Raw genomic sequence first — 22,265 nt, 5'->3', positions numbered from 1 at the left:
CAGCTCAGCCTCTAAATTTATGTCAGCGACAAGACATCACAGACGACTACTCTTATTTAAAGGGCCATTGCTTCCATTAACCCTGACCTACTATATCTAAATCTGCTGCTTCCAAGGTGAATTAAATGTAGTAAGTGAAAAGAAAGGGAACAGATGAAGTATCTTAGGTGTAGGATTCAACATTAAAGAATCATTCAATAATGATACCCTTGTTTCAGAATACTTACCCTCCCCAATATTAAGAATCACACAGCACAACATTCCTTATGTTTATCAGGATCAACTCTTTACCCCAGTCAAGGTTGGGACACGTCCATTGCTCAGTCCACAACAGACACCACCTGCACTCTATTTCTAAAGAGGGGAGGAATTTTACCAAGGGGGTGACAAGATTCCTTCTAACAGAACATGTTTATGATATTACCATAAGTCGTGACCTGAGAAAATCCTCCCCTGGGACACAGAGTTTTCTAAATTACAAGGGTATCTGGCAACAACAACTTGCATTTATATAGCACCTTTAATATAGTAAAACATCCCAAGGTGCTTGGCAGGAATGCTACCAGACAAAATGCGAAAACAGAATCACTATAAACAAAAAGTACATACGACAACAAGTTGCATTTATATAGCATCTTTAACGTAGTAAAATGTCCCAAGGCGCGTCACAGGAGCGTATTCAAACAAAATTTTGACACCAAGCCACCTGGGATATTAGGACAGGTGACCAAAAGCTTGGTCAAAGCGGAGGAGCATCTTAAAGGAGGAGTGTGAGGTAGAGAGGCGGAGAGGTTTAGGGAAGGAATTTCAGAGCTTAGGTCCTAGACAACTGAAGGCACGGCCGCCAATGGTGAAGTGATGAAAATCGGTGATGTGCAAGAGGCCAGAATTGGAGGAGCGCAGAGATCTCAGAGGAATGTAGAGCAACAATAAGATGCATTTTTATTAGCAACAGATTCCAACTACCCCATAATGTTTATTCTTGCTGATGTTTATCAGTTCTCCCTTTTGTTACCACATTATCAATTTCCACTCCAGCGACAACCTGAATAAGGAATTGTACCCACAGGCCCCTGTCCAGATCTGTGATTAAAAAATATACTCGCACTCACACAGCACTTTTCATGTCAAAACTTCTTTGAGCGCATTTTTTTTTATTCGTTCATGGGACGTGGGCGTCGCAGGCGAGGCCGGCATTTATTGCCGAAACCTAATTGCCCTTGAGAAGGCGATGGTGAGCCGCCTTCTTGAACCGCAGCAGTCCGTGTGGTGACAGTTCTCCCACAGTGCTGTTAGGAAGGGACTTCCAGGATTTTGACCCAGCGATGATGAAGGAACGGCGATATATTTCCAAGTCGGGCTGGTGTGTGACTTGGAGGGGAACGTGCAGGTGGTGTTGTTCCCATGTGCCTGCTGCTCTTGTCCTTCTAGGTGGTAGAGGTCGCAGGTTTGGGAGGTGCTGTCGAAGAAGCCTTGGTGAGTTGCTGCAGTGCATCCTGTGGATGGTACACATTGCAGCCACAGTGCGCCGGTGGTGAAGGGAGTGAATGTTTAGGGTGATGGATGGGGTGCCAATCAAGCGGGCTGCTTTGTCCTGGATGGTGTCGAGCTTCTGAAGTGTTGTTGGAGCTGCACTCATCCAGGCAAGTGGAGAGTATTCCATCACACTCCCGACTTGTGCCTTGTAGATGGTAGAAAGGCTTTGGGGAGTCAGAAGGTGAGTCACTCGCCACAGAATACCCAGCCTCTGACCTGCTCTTGTAGCCACAGTATTTATATGACTGGTCCATTTAAGTTTCTGGTCAATGGTGACCCCCAGAATGCTGATGGTGGGGGATTCAGCGATGGTAATGCCGTTGAATGTCAAGGGGAGGTGGTTAGACTCTCGTTGGAGATGGTCATTGCCTGGCAATTGTCTAGCGCGAATGTTACTTGCCACTTATGAGCCCAAGCCTGGATGTTGTCCAGGTCTTGCTGCATGCGGTCTCGGACTGCTTCATTATTTGAGGGGTTGCGAATAGAACTGAACACTGTGCAATCATCAGCGAACATCCCCATTTCTGACCTTATGATGGAGGGAAGGTCATTGATGAAGCAGCTGAAGATGGTTGGGCCAAGGACACTGCCCTGTGGAACTCCTGCAGCATTGTCCTGGGGCTGAGATGATTGGCCTCCAACAACCACTACCATCTTCCTTTGTGCTAGGTATGAATCCAGCCATTGAAGAGTTTTCCCCCTGATCCCCATTGACTTCAATTTTACTAGGGCTCCTTGGCGCCACACTCGGTCAAATGCTGCCTTGATGTTAAGAGCAGTCACACTCATCTTACCTCTGGAATTCAGCTCTTTTGTCCATGTTTGGACCAAGGCTGTAATGAGGTCTGGAGCTGAGTGGTCCTGGCAGAACCCAAACTGAGCATCGGTGAGCAGGTTATTGATGAGTAAGTGCCGCTTGATAGCGCTGTCGACGACACCTTCCATCACTTTGCTGATGTTTGAGAGTAGACTGATGGTGCAGTAATTGGCCGGATTGGATTTGTCCTGCTTTTTGTGAACAGGATATACCTGGGCAATTTTCCACATTGTCGGGTAGATGCCAGCGTTGTAGCAGTACTGGAACAGCTTGGCTAGAGGCGCAGCTAGTTCTGGAGCACAAGTCTTCAGTACTACAGCCGGGATGTTGTCGGGGCCTAAAACCTTTGTTGTATCCACTGCACTCAGCCGTTTCTTGATATCATGTGGAATGAATCGAATTGGCTGAAGACTGGCTTTTGTGACGGTGGGGATATTGGGAGGAGGCCGAGATGGATCATCCACTCGGCACTTCTGGCTGAAGATGGCTGCAAACGCTTCAGCCGTGTCTTTTGCACTCACGTGCTGGACTCCGCCATCATTGGGGATGGGGATGTTTATCGAGCCTCCTCCTCCCGTTAGTTGTTTAATTGTCCACCACCATTCACGACTGGATGTGGCAGGACTGCAGAGCTTTGATCTGATCCGTTGGTTGTGGAATCGCTTAGGTCTGTCTATAGCATGCTGCTTCCGCTGTTTAGCATGCATGTAATCCTGAGTTGTAGCTTCACCAGGTTGGCACTTCATTTTTAGGTACGCCTGGTGCTGCTCCTGGCACGCTCTTCTACACTCCTCATTGAACCAGGGTTGATCCCCTAGCTTGTTGATAATGGTAGAGTGAGGAATATGCCGGGCCATGAGTTTACAGATTGTGCTGGAATACAATTCTGCTGCTGCTGCTGGTCCACAGCGCCTCATGGATGCCCAGTTTTGAGCTGCTAGATCTGTTCTGAATCTGTCCTATTTAGCACGGTGGTAGTGCCACACAACACGTTGGATGGTGTCCTCAGTGCGAAGACGGGACTTCGTCTCCACGGTGACAGATGCATTTGCGACAGGTAGATTGGTGAGGACGAGGTCAAGTAAGTTTTTCCCTCGTGTTGGTTCGCTCACCACCTGCCACAGGCCCAGTCTGGCAGTTATGTCCTTCAGGACTCGGCCAGCTCGGTCAGTAGTGGTGCTACCAAGCCCCTCTTGGTGATGGACATTGAAGTCCCCCACCCAGAGTACATTCTGTGCCCTTGCTACCCTCAGTGCTTCTTCCAAGTGGTGTTCAACATAGAGGAGGACTGATTCATCAGCTCAAGGAGGGCGGAAAGTGGTAATCAGCAGGAGGTTTCCTTGCCCATGTTTGACCTGATGCCATGAGATTTCATGGGGTCCAGAGTCAATGTTGAGGACTCCCAGGGCCACTCCCTCCTGACTGTATATCACTGTACCGCCACCTCTGGTCGGTCTGTCCTGCTGGTGGGATAGGACATAGCCAGGGATGGTGATGGAAGAGTCTGGGACGTTGGCTGAAAGGTATGATTCTGTGAATATGGCTATGTCAGGCTGTTGCTTGACAAGTCTGTGGGACAGCTCTCCCAATTTTGGCACAAGTCCACAGATGTTAGTGAGGAGGCCCTTGCAGGGTCGACTGGGCTTGGTTTGCCTTTGTCGTGTCCGGTGCCTAGTGGTCCGATGCCGGGTGGTCTGTCTGGTTTTATTCTGATGATGACTTTTTTTAGCGAGATTTTATAACTGAGTGGCTTGCTCGGCCATTTCAGAGGGCAGTTAAGAATCAACCACATTGCTGTGGGTCTGGAGTTACATATAGGCCAGACCGGGTAAGGACGGCAGGTTTCCTTCCCTAAAGGGCATTCGTGAACCAGATGGGTTTTTACGACAATGAATTACATCTTGAAGTACAGTGACTGTTGTTATGTAGACAAACAATATCATATCAGTGAAATTAATGAACAGCATGTCTGTTCACAATCTCTCTCTAACCAACAGCTTTAAAACGACATAGATCCACCAATAAAAGTAAGGTAGCACGGTAGATATGGTATTGGAAACTCAGAGGCCATGAGTTTAAATCCCACTGTGGAAAGTTTTATAATTGAACTCAATAAATCTGGGGGAAATGACCCTGAAAGCGGTGGAATTGTTGTAAACCTACCACTTCTACCTTCTGGCCTACATGTGACTCCAGTCCCACACTTAATGTGGTTCATTCTTAATGCCCTCGGTGCAACTCGGAATAAATGCTGCCTTGCCCACATCCCAAGAACAAATAAATAAATCCCTCACTTTTTAATACGCAGGGATTACAAGATAATTCTGTTGAGTACCCTCAACGCTTAAATCTGTGACCATGTTTATATTTACAAAATCTCCTTTTTTTGTGCGTCCAAACAAAGCTTCAGCCCCTCTGTGGGTCTGCAGGAAAAGGAAATTAAACAGAGGTGCATAGAACAGGCATTGCATTGTCCAATAATTCTGGCTCCCTTCCTAATTGAACACTTGCTTAGTTGATAAGTGATCTGCTTCCCCTGTGTCAATTTGTTTCGTGCCACATTTAGACAAGTGTATTGAGGCAGACCAACAGATGGCTCCAGTAAATCTGCTCCCAGTGCTGCCAGCTTCCTCAGCTATACTCCCCCACTCATCTTCCATCGTTACTGCTCCTTTAAGTGGATGGAAAATAGAATCCTTTTCTCAATAGGGATAAGCAAATGGCTCGAATTTTTAAAGGCAGCTTTCTTTAGTTTGTACCTCTGTGTTCTCTTTCTTTTCTTGGCATCATTGAGTGAGGGTTAAAAAGAAACGTTTATGGATTTTAATTTTTTCAGTTAATTAATTTTTAATAGTGAGAGAAATGTCAAGGCAAATGAGGAATTATGGAAGATATTTCTCAGGAGCTAGTTTAACAACCCCAGTCATTCTCAAAATAAAAACAAAGTAATCACTGAACGTCACAATATCATACAGTTTGAACTAAACGAGAGGGATGTTTAATTAGTGTAATATGTAAATAGAATTAAGAATTACTGCGAATTTTCTGAATCCAACATCCTTTTTGTAGAACTCAAACTCAACCAGTGTGTCTGGGCTCTGAGTTGGCCGAGGCCTACCTTAATCATTGGGCTGACTCCTGGTGCAACTTGGAGTTTGGAGATCACTGGACATTCAACAAGCCCACAAGTTTAATTCCTAAATTTCGCACACCACCTTCCCTCACCCATACTCACCCTCCTGTAGCTGGCCCACACACAGAGGCTGAAGAAAGGAGAGGAATGTGTAGTGAAAATGCCTAAGAGAAGAATGAGTGAGGAGGCAGTGGATATATATTTGCCTATTTGTTGATTTCCAAAAATTGACTGTAATATAAATGGGGTGGTTTTCAGACCTGACCAGTACAAAGGCCACGGAATAGAACAACAAATCTAATTTTAAAATTTGGGAAGGATGCCAAGGCCTTAAAGAAGGTGCAGAGGAGATTTACTAGAATGGTACAGGGATGCGGAACTTCAGTTACGTGGAGAGTCTAGAGAAGCTGGGGCTTTCTCCTTAGAGCAGAGAAGGTTAAGAGGAGATTTGATAGATGTGTTCAAAATCATGAAGGGTTTTGATAGAGTAAATAAGAAGAAACTGTTCCCAGTGGCAGAAGGGTCAGTAACCAGAGGACACAAATTTAAGTCATTGGCAAAAGAACCGGAGGGGAGATGAGAAGAATTTTTTTACGCAGCGAGTTGTTATGATCTGGAAAGCACTGCTTGAAAGGGTGGTGGAAGCAGATTCAATAATAAGTTTCAAAGGGGATTTGGATAAATACTTGAAGGAAAAATTTGCAGGGCTATGGGGAAAGAGCAGGGGAGTGGGACTGATTGGATAGCTCTTTCAAAGAGCCGGCTAATGCACGATGGGCTGAATGGCCTCCTTCTGTGCTGTATCATTCTATGATTCTATTAATGCTCTTGTAGAACTAAGCACAGCATCAAATAGCCAAAACCAGGAGCAGAGCGAAGGGACATTGAATAGTCTGCGCGTTTAAAGCCAACAGGTCCTTATTGACACCTTCAATCCACCAGACAAAGAAACGAACGTGAAATAACAAGTTCTGCTCCAGTAAGGAAGCTGCACCTTCAAGAAACATCTGAGCGGAACCAATTTGTGTTAAAATCTCAATAACACAAATTGGTCACTTTGCGCAATGTGTTTTGTGGCCATTTAATGGGGATTATGACCCCATCATTTGGTTGCAGAGAGCTGACCAACAAGAAAATGACAACGATGTGAAGTGACAAGGGGTAGGAGTGATTGACAGAAGTGTTAGTTTTTAATAAACTGCAGCGAATACCCCTACATGGGACAACAGGAAATAACAAAGCCGTGAGAAGCTCTCATGTGAGACGTATTGTGCGGGATCTCGATGAGCTTTTCATTTGTAAATTTTGTTCCTTCAAAAGCTGTACAGCTCTCAGAGCAATCAGTGAAATGTGATAATCCCTAATTAACAAGAATGAACTGTCTGAATATCTCCTTTACAAATCCCTTCTCATGTCTCTTGATCTGCGAGAAACCTGAATATGACAGCACAGATGCGCAGGAAGGTTGTGCAGAAGTGACAGTAGGTGGAAATTGACACATAAAAGAGGAGAGTAAGTGGGGGTTCGGTGCATGTAATTCAGAAACTCACTAAAGGGAATCCAGCCAGATTTAGATACAGGAAGGAATACAAGTCGTGTAGACAGAAAATGGCTTGGAGTTCTTCATTTCTATTTGCATAACTGAACGCAGCTGCATAACACAATGACATTAAAAGGAAATGACTGACTATCTGATCAACACAGCAACAAGCATGAGATATGAATAGATGGCTTGAGAAAGAGTGAAAGATGTAAAGGGAAAGAGGAAAGTGTGAAAGGCACAACAACTTAGGTTGCTGAGACCTGGCATCATCTTAGTTGCCCCAGGCTGCACCCTTGTACCTTGTTTGTCTTCCTATTACTGCGCCTACGCACTGGACTGAAGGTTTCAATGATTTTTCCACACAACACCCAAATCCCTGCCCTGATCTGTATGCTGTGTGACTGCTCTACTCTACGCACGCTCTCCATTTTGGTTCAGTGCTTACCTGCCAATTACTTTATTTCTGTCCACACTGAACAGCATTTGCATCTAGTAGCCCAGTGTCGTCAAATATACAAATCCTGCTAAAACTGTTTCTTATTATTTGCTTGGCCTCCAGTTTTAATTGCAATGCTAAATATCAAAGGTAAGTCCTGGAAACACAGACCAATGCAGCACCAAGCAAATATTTTGTGATTTTGAACAGCTTGCCTCCAATTCTGGCGTCATCTTCAAACTCTTGAGAACTCAGAAAAGTCTTTTATATAAATACTTCAAATAACAGGAGCTACAGCCAAATTCCTGTTGTACCTTATCTGTAACTGCTTTCTACTTGAAGAGTTTCCAGTTAAAGCTACCCTCTGTTTCCTGTTTTTGATGTAGACATTGACCCATTTATTTTAAATGGATTAATGCCTTCTGTAAAATAGCAGGCTTGTGAATGTGTTAAGCGTTTGATCGATAAGATCACCAATAGCAACTTCTTGGCTAGGAGTCCAACAATATTCCTAATGTGGTTTTATCATTGAGTTATAATGGGTTGAAATAAACTCTTTCAACTGATGATCCTAAACAGCAGCCAATATTTTTGTTAGCTTCACTAAAATATAACATAGTTACCCTTTGGTGAATAGTCAATGAAAGCACCCAAATTCTTCTCTAATCAATCAGTATCCATTCATTGTATAGACATTTCATATTTCTATTATTTGACAATTAAAAGCCACCTGCCCTTCCTTAACCCATTTCCTTAATTTCTCCAAATCCCCTTGAACTCTCCTCTAAATAAGCTCTGGCCACAAATCTTGATCTCATCAACAACCTTCCTTGAAATATGCTCCTCCATAACATATATAGTATGATCAGCGGGAGACCCAGAACAGACCCATTGAGTCTCATCCCTAGGGACTGCACCTTGTTGTGGGAACGCTTGCTTGCTGCTATGACCCTGAGAGCTGTGCTGGCAGGAGTACAACTCCTGGTAATGCCATGCATGCCAGACAGGTCGAAAGATAGCAGCCAGTCTAAAGGCAGTGAACGGGTCCTCCTGGTAAGGGGCTGTGAGTCAGGCTAACAACCTGTCCATGTAAAAATGCCCTTTCTTACAGAAACAATCCAGAGACAAGATGACTCTGTTAACAGGCTTGCAAATATAAACATCAACTGTGGAGAATCACAATCTGCGGAATGTAATGATGTGGAGATGCCGGTGATGGACTGGGGTTGACAAATGTAAGGAATCTTACAACACCAGGTTATAGTCCAACTGTTTTATTTGAAAATCACAAGCTTTCGGAGGCTTTCTCCTTCGTCAGGTGAGCGAGTGTGGGATTCCATGGAAGGTTACCGCATTTATATTCAGAGAACAATACTTGGTGATTACAGATAATCTTTCCAACTGCCCGTTGTCAAGGCAATCAAAGTGTTCAGACAGAGTGATGTTACCTACAGGACCACCGAATACACAAACAGCCAGAACACAAAACAGAGAGAGAGAGGGAGAGAAACATCCGAAAGGAAGAGAAAGACAATGACCCGTTGTGTTAACAACAGATAACTTTTTTTCGCTGGTGGGGTTACGTGTAGCGTGACATGAACCCAAGATCCCGGATCTTGGGTTCATGTCACGCTACACGTAACCCCACCAGCGAAAAAAAGTTATCTTTTTAACACAACGGGTCATTCTCTGTCTTTCTCTTCCTTTCGGATGTTTCTCTCCCTCTCTCTCTCTGTTTTGTGTTCTGGCTGTTTGTGTATTCGGTGGTCCTGTAGGTAACAACACTCTGTCTGAACACTTTGATTGCCTTGACAACGGGCAGTTGGAAAGATTATCTGTAATCACCAGGTATTGTTCTCTGAATATAAATGCGGTAACCTTCCATGGAATCCCACACTCGCTCACCTGACGAAGGAGAAAGCCTCCGAAAGCTTGTGATTTTCAAATAAAACAGTTGGACTATAACCTGGTGTTGTAAGATTCCTTACATTTGCGGAATGTAAGGCAGTGGAGTCAAATGTCTTGCTCTGAACTAACAGCAGTGGAAGAGATGGTTGCCTCATGGGCCACTCGGCATAGGAGAGTCTAACTAACTAAAAGAGAAAGACAATAGAAATCGGTACGCTTGGTTGAACCAAACAAATTACAGTTCTAATTTGAAACAAGTGTTTCTAATATATTAGTTGCAACCAAAATGTCTTCACAACTTGCATTTATACAGTGCCCTTAATAGTGAAACATCCCATTTCACAGTTGGGTGTCAAACATGAACAGGAATAGGAGGGGGACTCGGCGAGATGACCTAAAGTGCAGTCGAAGAGGTAGGTTTTAAGGAGGATTTTAAAGGTGGAGATAGATATAGGAAGATGAAAGGGGATAGGAAGGAAGTTTCAGAATGCCATGGGATCTTTTACATCTGCCAAACATGGCATCTCCAAAAGTGTAGCACTCCTTCAGGACTGCACTGAAGTGTCAGCCTAGATTCTGTACTAAAGTCCTTGGATTTGGGACTTAAACCCACAACCTTCTGACTCAGAGGTAAGAATGCTACCACTGAGCCAAGGCTGACACCTAAAGTTAGAGTCTATGTAAAGTAGAGTTCAGGAAAAGTCAAGTCTGGAAGTAACAAAAGTGTGAATGAATGTAACAGGGACAGTTAAGGTCGGGGCATACACAGTTGATGTTTTGGATTTGGAGGTAAGCAGTCTTGGTGATGAGCTGGATGTGGGGTTTGGAGTTCATCTCAGGATTGAGCAGGACACCAAGGCTCCTTACTGTCAGCCTGAACTTGAGTGGGTATTTCGAAGGGGAAAACGATCAGAATCTAAGGCATGGTGTTTCCAGTAGGAGCCAAACAGGATGGATTCAGGCTTGTCAATGTTGAGCTGTAAGCAATTGTGTAGGAGCAAAGTGCTGTATCAGTTTTTTTATATAAGGATGAGGAACTTTAATTGCAGAGGGAGAGATGGGAGAGTGTGAAAAAAATAAACATAAATAGCCTTGCCAGACTGTAAGCTCACCTCTATTTGATGATCATCGAGTGCTCCCAACAGTCAAGTGAAGACATTAGGGTAGCCTTTCTGAGTCCTCACCTGTGCTAAGGTACCTGGCCCACCACCAACACAGATCAGAAAATCTACCCAACAAGCCAAAACCAGGTCTTCACCCCCAAGGGTGGTACTGCAGAAAGTGAGCAGAACAGTAGGGATTGGGATAAATATAAATAATATCTCATTGGTATCTTCAGAGAAGCAATTCTTTATTGAGTACCAATCTGTTTCACAGTTATTTAGCCATAGTAATTACAGCTATTGTAATTCACTGTATAAAGGCAAAGAACGACTTGCATTTCTATAGCGCTTTTCATGGCCTCAGAATGTCCCAAAGCGCTAAACAGCCAATGAAGTATTTTTTGAAGTTTTGTCACTGTTGTAATGTAGGAAACATGGCAACCAGTTTGCGCACAGCAAGGTGCCACAAACACCAGTGTGCTAATGACCAGATAATCTGTTTTAGTGATGTTGGTTGAAGGATAAATATTAGCTAGGACACCGGGGCAAACTCCCCTGCTCTTCTTAGAAATAGCGAAATGGGATCTTTTACATCCACCCGAGAGAGCAGACGGGGCGGGACCTTGGTTTAACCTCTTATCCGAAAGGCGAAAGAGGTCTAGTTTATTCGGCAGGATTCGGATCGCTTGTTATGTAACCATGCAGAGTTGCTGTTTATCCAGTAGAGTAAAAGTAACTCGCTATGAAACTGTATGGAGTTACTGTTTATTCAGCATGGTAATTGTTACTCATTGTGTGACTGTATGGAGTTGCTGTTTATTCAGCAGGGTAATGAGCACTATTTTCCAATTTGTATTCTTTTATGGGTAAAATTCCCTTTTTGCAATGTCATTTTCTCCTCTTCTCTGTGCCACACACCTATCTGGGACTCTGGGACCTCCGACAGTGTTGCTCTGAAACCAACTCCTAAGAAGTGTGTGACAGTAAGTAGCTTGGAGTAATTCCCCCTGAAATCTTTAATGGCTCTCTGTAAGAAAGATTTGACTTCTGGTTTACCAGAACAGCATGCAGTCTGGATTGATTGCATACACTGACCTGCACCAACCCACTCCGTGACACAGAGCCTCAGATAATAGTTACTTCAAACATTGCAATGGTACCATGATTGACAACGCAAGATGATATGTTAATTACTGGACTACAGTGTCAAGTGTCGGTCATACCTCAGTGGGTAGCACTCTTGCCTCTGATTCAGAAGGTTGTGGGTTCAAGTCCCAATCCAGAGACTTGAGCACAAAGTCTAGGTTAATGCTCCAGTGCTGAGGAAGTGCTGTGCTGTCTTTTGGATGAGACATTAAACCCTCTCAGGTGGACATAAAAGATCCCATGGCACTATTTTGAAGAAGAGCAGGGAATTCTCACCGGTGTCCTGGCCAATATTTATCCCTCAAGCAACATGACTATAACAGATGATCTTGGTCATTTACCTCAATGCTGTTTGTGGGATCTTGCTGTGTGCAAATAGGCGGCCGCATTTCCTAGATTACAACAGTGATTACACTTCAAAAAGGCTGTAAAACGCTTTGGGATGTCCTGAGGTGGTATAAGGGGCTATATAAATGCAAGTTCTTTCTTTTTCTTTTACAGGAGTAATTCCACAAGAACACTGTCGCCCTATCTCAGAAACATACCTCCCAGCCATGGGTACCTGTCTGGGCTAGGGCCACAATGTTATGAGCCCAATTCTCCAACCTGAGCTCCCTGTGAGCACAGCTCCTCACTGGGAGCACAAGAATGGGTAATCACCCCTTATATTTACTATTTTGATGATTTTAGTCTCTACTTCTGCCAAGCACCATATAAGCTGACAATCTCAGACAGGGTGACTCATTCCACTTATTGAAATGGTGATTAATGGTCCTTTTTCTCTTTCTAAAAGAAATGAGCAAGGATCACCAAGAGGTGATGTGCACCACAGGAATACAGTATGGCCCCATCAACTCACAATAATTCGACAGCCAAAATGAAGTTGTCGGGCATTTGTTTCTATCTCTGAACACGTGAAACACTCATTTTTAGAAGTGTTTTATAATGAAGAATTGACTAAAGAGATACTCCGCCAATAAAAAAACCATCTGGTTTTGACCTCTGACCATGTCTGTTAAGGGCTTGTCCTAAGGTCAGTGGTTGCTGTAGTTATTGGTCTCTTCTCTCCTATTCTGAAAGCTCTGATTCGTGCCGGGGATTAGTAGCACATGTGCCAGTACCTCACCCAAGTGGCTGTACATCATGTGTCAGCCTAGAATACGAGTGTCAGTCGGCTATTCAACTCTGGAGGGCATCACAGCCAAGCCTGATCCCATGCTGTCTGATGTCCATGCTCACTCAGCTTTCAGCATCTGTCACTAGACAATGATCGGGAATAAACAACCTGGCTGATGTTTCCCACCCCTAGCTCAGGGGCACTGAGCCCAGTTGCTGAGCCCCAGCTGCAATCAGCCAACTCACAAAGTGGCTAAAATTAGAACTATTTGAACTTTGTCAAAGTACACAGAAACTCAGCACTGAAACAGTTAAAAGTCCACTTGATATGGGCATAAGATACAGAATCGGGGGAAAAAAATTGTTTTGTGTCAAGTGCAGTCGCTGTGTATTGGGAAGTCAGGTTGAAGTACAACAATGGCCTGAGACTCTCATATTTCTGACAGTTGTCTCCAAGTAGAAATCGTCAGAACCTCGTTCTAGTTTTCACTGTCATGCTGATATTTTTCAGTCTCAAAGTTCACAGATTAGAGAACCAGAAGAGTCTGCAATCCAGCTGGCGCTGAATTATTTAACGAAGGATTCAGATTTTTTTTAAAAACAGCCTATTATTTCAATAAAAGCTCTCCTGAACTCACTGCATTCTGCTGCCAATATGTCACCCAACAAGTCCAGTGCCCAACAGTGCAACTCCACGCCAGTCGCACCTCCCTATCCCAGCAGCACCACTCTGCAAGGGCAGTGCCTTACCCTGGTGAGACCCCACCCAAACAGCGCTCTAGCTGACTCTGTCCAACACTGGCAGCACCGTACTCCTTGGTGCCTCGTTATTCGGCTCGATTGAAGTAAACCGAACAATGCCCAGGTTCCGTACGAGAGCTCCACCCATGCGGTAGGAAGCAAATCTGAAAATAATCGCACTCAGCACCTCTTCACTAATCTGTTTTTTTTCTATCCCTGGGTCTACAAGGTATTATTGGGAGAGGGAAGGCAGTGTCATATAACAGGATTAATAAAGACCATACAATTTTACCAACACCTCACAAAGGACTCGGGAGTTGAGGGAGTGGCCGATTAAACAGCACAGTCCATATAAAAAATTAATCTGTGTGAAAGCCAACAAACCAAAGCAAAGCTTCACCGACATCCTTCTTCAAAAAGAAAAAGGCTGTTTGCTTAACAACAAGCCGCTGCTAATAATTTGGTTGCTAGGCAGCTGCTTAACACAAAAGGCCCATCTCTCTTACCTTGGGTGGTCTTTGTGGAGTTTTTATTTCCCTCACACAAATTCTTTTCAAAGAATTGTTCAGCCTCGCTGGCGCTACAGGTAGGATGCTTCCTTTCCCTCTTGTTGAGCTGGGGCTGACTCTAGTTGGAGCTGTCCGGAACTGGTAGGTGCTGTAAATCCCGCTTGGTGGGGTTTGGTAGCATCCAGAGTAACATCTACCTCAAGGGTGGGGGGAGCCCGGGAGGAGACAGCATGTACTCAGCTCATCCTTTGGACTGCACCATCCTCCTGAGGGTGGGAAAGGGAGGAGGAATGAACTCACGATGCTATCATCAGGAAACTGAACAGCCAACCACCCCCTCTTTCTGCCGAAGATGCTTCAGCCCTCTTCACAGCTTACACAGGCAGCAACCTGTTTTCTGAACCACATCAACTTCCAAAAATGGCATTACATAATATTACAGAGAATCATACTTAAATTCAGTGATCTTTTTAACACATTATTTTATTATAGGAATTACTGTCCATTGCCAAATCCCATTGATTTATTAATTATACTTGCGAAGGAATATAAATCTGAATGTTAATGGCCCTCCCACATGAAAATCTATTTGCCAAAAAATGAAATCACTTAAATAATCAGAAATAGTCACAACAGAAACTTGCCTTCAAATAAGAACAAAAAATGCTGGAAATACACAGCAAACCTGAGAGAGAAAAGGCAGATTTATGTTTTGAGTGGAGACCATTCGACAGAACTGATGAAGAATCTCCTCCCGAAACATTATTTTGTCTTTCCTCTTTACAGGTGCTGACAGACCTGTGTGTGTATTTCCAGCATTTTCTGTTTTAATTTCAGATTTCCAGCACTTGCAATTTTTCTTTTTTACAGCTAACTTGGAAATATTAGCACAGCTTTGGAGATTTGTACATGTAAGGGAGCAAGGAAAAAGATACAGCTGTTCAGCCCATCCTTCCAAATACCATGTATGATTTCTCAATCACAGACTCTGTCCGTCATACTCAATCTCCTGACTCGGTTGGATAACATAGACTCACGGCGTGCAAGATACCTTACTGTGTGCAAGGACTTGGAAAGTACACCGCAGCTACCTCCTATAAGAAATATGAATGAAGCACCTAAGGGACATTTGCTAGTCTAAGTGTGTGTGTGCAGTTTGTGCATTGTATTGTGTGTGTTTGTGTAATTTATGCATTGTGTAGTGCGTGAATGTGTGCATGTAGTTTGTGCATTGTATTGTGTGTGGGTGTGTGTAGTTTGTGCATTGTATTGTGTGTGGGTGTGTGTAGTTTGTGCATTGTATTGTGTGTGACTGAATGCGTAGTTTGTGCATTGTATTGTATGTGGGTGTGTGTCTAGTTTGTGCATTGTATTATGTGTGTTTGTGTAATTTATGCATTGTGTGGTATGTGAGTGTGTGCATGTAGTTTGTGCGTGTAGTTTGGGCATTGTATTGTGTGTGACTGTATGTGTAGTTTGTGCATTATATTGTGTGTGTGTGTGTGTGTGTGTGTGTGTAGTTTGTGCATTGCGTGTGGTGAATGAATGCATACACACCTATGTATTAGTGTGTGCATTATATTAAAACATTTATATAGTGTTAAAATTGGATAGCCATGTGGTGAAGGGTAGAGCCTGAATACTAGAGCCTGGTATTTAGTTGTTTCCAACCTTTACTCACAAAGATCCCTCCCTCCCTCACTACCTAAGCTCTCCTATAAAAAGGATACAAGAGGGTCCCCAATTGATACCCATCACCTGAATACAATTAACACTAATTGATGTAAATCATACAATTAACACCTTTCAGGACATCCCAATTGCTTTACATGGCATGGGATCTTTTACATCCACCTGAGAGGACAGACGGGACCTCAGTTTAACAAAGATAGCGCCTCCGACAGTGTTGCACTCCCTCAGTACTGCACTGGAGTGTCAGTCTAGATTATGTGCTCAAGTTTCTGGAGTGAGGTGTGAACCCATGACCTTATGACTCAGAGGCGAGAGTGCTGCCCCACTGATCCGCGGCTGACGCCTTGGGCACGATTTTATCATGTCGGCGGGAGGGAGAGTGGGGAGGGAGGATTTGTGGGTGCGAAACCTGGAAGGGAAATAGGCGGGTCACGATCTGCGATCGCAACCTTAATGAGGCCAATCAATGCCTCTTCCAGGTTTCGTGCCCGGCAGCCAGCCTGATTGACAGGCTGGCTACCAGTCGGCAGAGAGGAGCTATACATCCGAGAGGGTTGGGGGAGAGAAAGAGAGAGAGAGACCTCGTTGACTGTAGGGAGAGAGATGGGGTATAGGGGCCAAAGATTGGAGGGAGGGGGAGACATCGGACATCAGGAGGGGGGGGGGGGGGGGGGGGGAGATCGGACATTGGTGAGACATCGGGCATCGGCGGGGGAGGGGGAGACATCGGACATCAGAGAGACATGGGGGGGAGGGTTGCAGGTGACACGGTTTTAAGATATGTTTATTTTTTACAATGGGAAATGTAATTTTATTTAATTTATTTAGTCTATTTTTGCCTGATCCGGCCCTTCCTGCCTGGTTTCACCAGGCGTGAGTCGGAAGCCATGGGAAAGCTGCCCAGGTAAGGTTAAAATCTTTTTAAGTGTCCAATATACAATTACCTCTTTAATTATTGGCCCGCCAGAATTAATTGCCGGCTGGACTTCTGGCTTCCTGATCCACGGGCGCACCCAGTTGCGTTTGGGTCGTACGCGTTTTTCGGCGTGTTGGAGCCGGGATTCCCTCCCGCTCCATGAAAATGCGATTTTGTTTGCCCCCCCTGCCCCGAACCCACCCGGACTTGGCAGTCAAAATCCTGCCCCTTGTTTATTTGGGGTTAAAAACCTTGTTCATCACAGAAAATGGACCAGTTTTTTTTACACAAAGCCTCAGAATATACAGTCAGGAATCCAAGAGAGGGACCAAGCTATTCAAATCAAATACAAGCATCTTGTGGGTTTCATTTGAATATATGTTTGATTGGCAGTTTCTCCCGATTTACTCTATTAAAACCCCTCATGATGCATGCATTTGCTTTTGATTGGTATTTAACCAGGCATTTACAAGCAAAAACGTATATTGCTAATTTCTCTGGATATATTAGGATGAGATCACGGCCCAGAGTAGTGGTAGAACAGACTAAAAGTTAATTGTTCTTGCTCTTCGGTTTACACACAATTGCCAAAGTTAACATACAGAGAATATTGCCCTCAATGGCCTATAATACTCATTTACATGTGAAGTAAGCACTTTTTGTATGACATAGATTGCAACATGTGACAAAATACTGGAAAGTTCTAATCCTAGATGACATAAGCCCTTATATGTTCGTACCAGCATAGTAACTGGAACTGCAGTTACATAGAATTTACAGCATAGAAACATTCGGCCCAACAGGACTATAATGGTGTTTATGAGCCTCCTCCCATCCTACTTCATCTAACCCGATCAGCATACCTTTCTATTCCTTTCTCCCTCATGCAATTATCTAGCTTTCCCTTAAATGCATCGATGTTTTCGCCTCAACTACTCCATGTGGTAGCGAGTTCCACATTCTCACCACTCTCTGGGAAAAGAAGTTTCTCCTGAATTCCCTATTGGATTTATTAGTGATTATCTCATATTTATGACCCCATGGGTCTGGGATGTCAGTTGTACAATAAAGCCTGTTCAACAAAATGCAAAGTATTTCCCACTTGGTTAATAAACGAGGAATTTGCAGCCCGTCTAAAGTGCCTTAGCCCACATGCTGGAAAGTCACACCCTATATTCTTTAACTTTCTTTGTACTGCCTTCTCTATTCCTTGGTGGGCCTCCTGAACTTTACTGAAAACTGCGATAACGTAATCTTTTTATTATTGTAAACTCACCACAGTGGCAGCAGGCGATGGGAGTGTCAAGCATCCCTGGGACCGAGGATACAGGAGCTGGAACTCGAACAGTTGGTGAATTGGAAAGGACGGGCTTTTGTGCCTGTTGGTATTGGGGTCCTCGAGGAATTTGCTCCGTTTAGTCTAGATTGGAGTAAAATAACAATAAGCAGAGGGCTCTAATTCAAAATATACATTTTTATTCAAAATAATGCACAATATTTATGTCAAGGTTTTAAAAGAAGAAATTACGCTGCAGAACAGTGCATTTTATTAATGGCATATAATCTGCCTATTAATGCAATCCTATCTCATTCGCAGTAATGGGGTGGTCCCAAGGAGCTTCCGACTACCCCCATGGCACCAGTTCGATCCGAAATAGTACAGTTTCCCAATTGCTGCGATATTGACATTTACCCTTTCCACACTGAATCTGTACCTTGGTGATTTTAGGATTAAACCTGGCTCTTGCGATTTTACTTCTTTGGCTTCAGTTCATTCATCATGTGCCATAGGCAACAGCTAATAAAACAAGATAATTAATGATTGAGCTGCATGTGATAATCTTCCAAGCAGTTGTGAGTCACATCAACACCCTGGAATTCAATCAAGTATAAAACAGTACAACACACAAACAGTATTGTGGAAATTACCGGAACAATTAATTACAGCTGCGCTCTGCATTTTCAAACAGTCATTTTCAAAACACTTGCCCATTGAAATGTGTAAACATTCGCCCATTTAAACACTAACCCCTGCAATCTCAATCTCTCTCTCTCTCTCTCTCTCAAACACAGATCCCTTTCAACATGATTACTAAATGGAGAAAGAAGCGTAAGTTTTGGTGTAAAAGATAAAACATGAGGCAGGGGTTCAGGCGAACTAATTTTTTTTTGCTCACTCACTTAAACATTTTCATCGACTCCGAATGCTGTCAGGAGGTCGTGTTACCTCGAGTCTACAGCACAGAAACAAGCCATTTGGCCCAACAGGTCCATGCCGGTGTTTATGCTCCACACGAGCCTCCTCCCACCCCTCTTCATCTAACCCTATCAGCATAACTTCCTATTCCTTTCTACCTCATGTGCTTATCCAGCTTCCCCATAAATGCATCTACGCTGTTCGCCTCAACTACTCCTTGTGGTAGTGAGTTCCACATTCTAACCACTCTCTGGATAAAGAAGTTTCTCCTGAATTCCCTAATGGGATTTCTTAGTGACTATCTTATATTTATGACCCCTAGTTTTAGATTCCCCCACAAGCAGAAACATTTTCTCTACGTCTACCCCATCAAACTCTTTTATAATCTCTATTAGGTCATCCCTCAGTCTTCTCTTCTCCTCTGAGTGGGCTGGAACCGTTCTCCTGGTGAACGTGCCTCTACTCCACCCAACAGCCTGGCCAGGGCCCAGATGAATTACAAAGGGGTGGCCATTTTTGTCTTCTTCTTCATACCTGGTTCCTGAACACCAGCTCCCATTCAAGAGAATGGGCAGGCAACCAGCTTCAAGACTTCTGTCAATGTTGCTTTATAACCAGAAAATAGGAGTGAGAAATCCCTCTGGAACTCACAACTGGCTCCTCTGGAACTCACACCCATTCCCCTGGAACTCACACTCACCCCTCTAAAACCTACACCTGGATCTTCTGGAATTCACACTGTAGTACATTTCTCTGGAACTCACACTCATTCATTTCAAACTCACTCTTGCTCCTTTGGAACTAACACTTATTCCATTGAAACTCACACTCATTCTGCTGGAACTCACATTTGCTCCTTTGAAACTCACACTCATTCCTCTGGAACTGGTTGGCCATGTAGGTTCCCACAGTTTTACCTAGTCTGGAAACAGCAAAACTGGGTGAAACAGCAGGAGTAAATTCTCCCAGAAACTTTTAGGGGTATGTTTTCTGATCAGTGAAAATTCAGGTACAAAGTTCAAGTTCAGTACAGTGCTAGTACACTCATACTGCATTAAACAGATTAATGCCTGCCCAGAAATAACACACAGAGAGGCATAGCACAAGTTTGCTAAGTGTTAGTACGTGAACCAAACAGAAAATATATTTCAAACAACCCACAGTTTGCCCATAATGAGCATATTACAGGCATGTGAGGCTACAGTGCCTAGAATAGCAAGAAATGAAACAGAAGCTGCTGCATCTACCGATCAAAACATTTACTAAATACCATAATATTTAGGAGCTATAGGTGGGAATGTAGTTATCAAATAATAAGCTGGTGATTACGATATTAGTTCAAAGTAATCCATTGGTTATTACTTTGAATTCGCTGTAGTTCCAGGATTACCTGCGTTGCACTTAAATAATATTAATTCTAAAGAAAATGAAAATGGAAGCAGATTAAATGTCAGCTTGGCTTAGTTAGCCTCTGAGTCAGAAGGTTGAGGCTTCAAATCCCACATTAGGATGTGAACATGTAATCAAAGCTGAGGGAGTGCTGTATTGTCATTAGTGCTGTCCTTTGTACTGAGGCCCCTTCTGCTGATTTGGGTGGGTGTTAATGATCCCATGGTACTATTTGTAAGAGTTGGAGGGGGTTCTCCTGGTAACCTTGCCAACATTCATTCCTTAATTAATGTCACCAAACAGGTTAACTGGTCACTCATGTCAGCTGCAGCTCAGTGGGTAGCATTTTTGCCTCTGAGTCAGAAGGTTGTGAGTTCAAGTCTCACTCTGGAGACTTGAGCCCAGGCTGACACTTCAGTGCAGTACTGAGGGAGTGTTGCGCTGTCAGAGGTGCTGTCTTTCAGATGAGATGATGTGGAGATGCCGGTGATGGATAGGGGTGTACAAATGTAAGGAATCTTACAACACCAGGTAATAGTCCAACAGTTTTATTTGAAAATCACAAGCTTTCGGAGGCTTTCTCCTTCGTCAGGTGAGTGTCAGCTTGGCTTAGTTAGCCTCTGAGTCAGAAGGTTGAGGCTTCAAATCCCACATTAGGATGTGAACATGTAATCAAAGCTGAGGGAGTGCTGTATTGTCATTTGTGCTGTCCTTTGTATGAGCTGTTGAACTGAGGCCCCTTCTGCTGATTTGGGTGGGTGTTAATGATCCCATGGTACTATTTGAAGAGTTGGAGGGGATTCTCCTGGTAACCTGACTCACTCACCTGACGAAGGAGAAAGCCTCCGAAAGCTTGTGATTTTCAAATAAAACTGTTGGACGAGAACCTGGTGTTGTAAGATTCCTTACATTTCAGATGAGATGTTAAACAGTCAGACTCACTAACCCAATTTTCTCGCACTGTCAGACTCACCAGCCCAGCTTTCTCACACTGTCAGGCTCTGTATCCCTCACATCTTCAGTCTCAGTAACTCAACTTCTAATTCCATAACTCGACTCTTTTGCACCGTCGAGCTCTCTCCCAGCATCAGGCTCAGCTATTAAAATTTTATCACACCGATATGTTAAGTAACTTAGCTCCCTCTCACTGTCAAACTGAGTAACGCAACTCACTCCCATCATCAGACTTAGTAGTCTGGTTTTCATGCACTGTCAGGTTCAGTAACTCAGCTTTCTCACACCGTCGCACTCAGTAGCCCTTTGCCCTGCCGATTCCGCAGTGACACTGTGGCTCCACTCCCTTGTGTACCTGGGTTGAGAAGTCAAGCTGCCTCGCACTCCGAAGCTCAGTAACATTCTCCTAGCTGTTTCCCAAATAATGTCACAAAAAATTATGTGAAAAATTCCACAGAAAAACCCAAAGGGATATCAGGTATAATAGAGTTTAAAGTTACATTCTCCACTGTCGCAACATGAAAACAGACTCTGGTTTTCCTTCCTTGGTCGATGTGGTGATAATTTAAAAATGCTGTTTTTTCCCCATTCACACAAAACGCCCCCTCCACCCACTGACGGCATGGGAACAGAGAAGGCTCTATTCTCACTTATCTGCCCCCACCTCCCCCCCCCCCACCCACGGGGGGTGAGAATAGTAGGTTTTGCTTTATTTCTCCCCCCCTTCCCTGAACCAACAAATTTCTGAATAAGCTCCCCACATGCTAATTGAAGCAATGCCAGAAGGTATGCGCGATGACGGTATAATTAGTCTTCGTGGCTTATTACAGTGCAGGGGAAAAAATGACATGCCAGAAAATTGCTTTGATCTCTCTAATGTAATGACATTAATTGAAGCTTTCGGCTTAATGGAGTTCTCTGTTTCCAAATCTCATTACTCTCTGAAAAATGATGTTGAAAACCCACACAAACCGGAGTGTTCTAAAACACCCCGATCTTAACCGTTTGAGAATCAATGCCAGTGGCAACTGCAGCTTCAGGCAGGAGTGGCAGAAAAGGAGCCCAGTCGATTGAAAATGGCTCAATATCTCTCAGCAGATTATAAAATATACTGACTGCTCCCAGTTAA

The 22,265-nt window shown here is 43.9% G+C and overlaps 1 protein-coding gene across 2 annotated transcripts in view; it reads right to left on the bottom strand.

Moving 5' to 3' along the window:
- LOC137305345 (synaptotagmin-1-like) overlaps positions 1-22,265 on the bottom strand; it is a 116,241-nt gene that overhangs the window by 71,123 nt on the left and 22,853 nt on the right. Inside the window, exons 1-3 of one of the 2 annotated variants that reach the window (XM_067974184.1) lie at positions 21,156-21,215; positions 17,873-18,016; positions 13,986-14,254 (exon numbers count right to left, since the gene is read on the bottom strand). The gene's annotated coding sequence lies outside the window, so the exon portion shown is untranslated. Of the gene's footprint in view, positions 1-13,985; positions 14,255-17,872; positions 18,017-21,155; positions 21,216-22,265 lie in introns of those variants that run through there. The other variant, XM_067974183.1, reaches the window with a different exon arrangement.

The sequence above is a fragment of the Heptranchias perlo genome, chromosome 40, assembly GCF_035084215.1.
Source record: "Heptranchias perlo isolate sHepPer1 chromosome 40, sHepPer1.hap1, whole genome shotgun sequence".
NCBI lineage: Eukaryota > Metazoa > Chordata > Chondrichthyes > Hexanchiformes > Hexanchidae > Heptranchias > Heptranchias perlo.
The sequence above is the reverse complement of the archived record's forward strand: the minus strand, read 5'-3'. Positions and strand labels throughout refer to the sequence as shown.